The sequence below is a fragment of the Myotis brandtii genome, unplaced genomic scaffold, assembly GCF_000412655.1.
Source record: "Myotis brandtii unplaced genomic scaffold, ASM41265v1 scaffold247, whole genome shotgun sequence".
In the NCBI taxonomy this organism is placed as follows: Eukaryota; Metazoa; Chordata; class Mammalia; order Chiroptera; family Vespertilionidae; genus Myotis; species Myotis brandtii.
The window spans coordinates 1,563,738-1,564,689 of record NW_005359352.1 but is presented as its reverse complement, the minus strand read 5'-3'; positions in this window follow the sequence as shown (position 1 = coordinate 1,564,689).

Below are 952 nucleotides of genomic sequence, written 5' to 3'. Positions count from 1 at the left end.
CCCCACGCTGCCCCTCCTGCGGCCCTGCCATGCCAGCCCAAGCCCACATCTGACCAGAGGCCTGCTGCCCATCGGGCCACATGGCAGGACTGCCCATGGCCAGCTTCATGCTGCCCTCCAGTCCGCGGTCCCGTCACTGCAGTCACTGCTCCGTCTCCTCCGTCTGACATCCACGTCTTTCCCAGGACGGGGGCCGGGCTGCCCGGACGAGGTTGTGGCCAAAATCACCACCGGGCCTCCAGTTCCCGAACCGGCCATCGGTGCGAGCAGCTCCCAGGCCCCGAGATTGGACCTTTGTCTGAGCGACAGGTAATGCCACCTTCCCCTCGACCCCGACCCAACCCAAGTGAACCTCCAGCCCCCCCACCCTTCACGCAGCAGGAGGCGGCGGATGCTACACAAAGACCCAGGCCAGGGCCGATCCAGGCGCCGGGAAAAGGCCGCCCTGCGTCAGAGTTCTGCAGGCGCGACACCGAAAGCCAAGAGATGTATCACGAAAAGCGATTCTTATCTGCTGCCCCGTCCAGCTACCCACCCGCCTGCACGCGGCACACGCAGACCGGGCTGGGGAGCCCCTCACAGACGCCTCGCCAGCTCCCAGGAGCCGTGCTGCGCGGCGAGGGGAATACTCGGCCGGGGGCGCTCGCGGAGTCGAACGCCCATGAGCTGAACTTCCAGCTGCCGGCAGAGTGGCCCTGAGAAGTCCCCACCGACGTCATCGCAAGAGAAAGTCACCTTCAAAAGCCCCTCGGCTTAGGCAGTAGCTCGCAGCCCAGCAGGTGGTTTCACAGCGCGCAGATGAGCAGGAGGAACTGAGAGAACCGGTACCAGCCCCAGTGAGAAGAACATGCTTTAAAACGGCAGCCCCGCGGGCGCTGAGTCATTTTGCAGAAGCTCGAGGCCGCGGAAGTCCCCGAGCGAGAGCACGGAGGGCCAGGCCACCGCAGGCCCT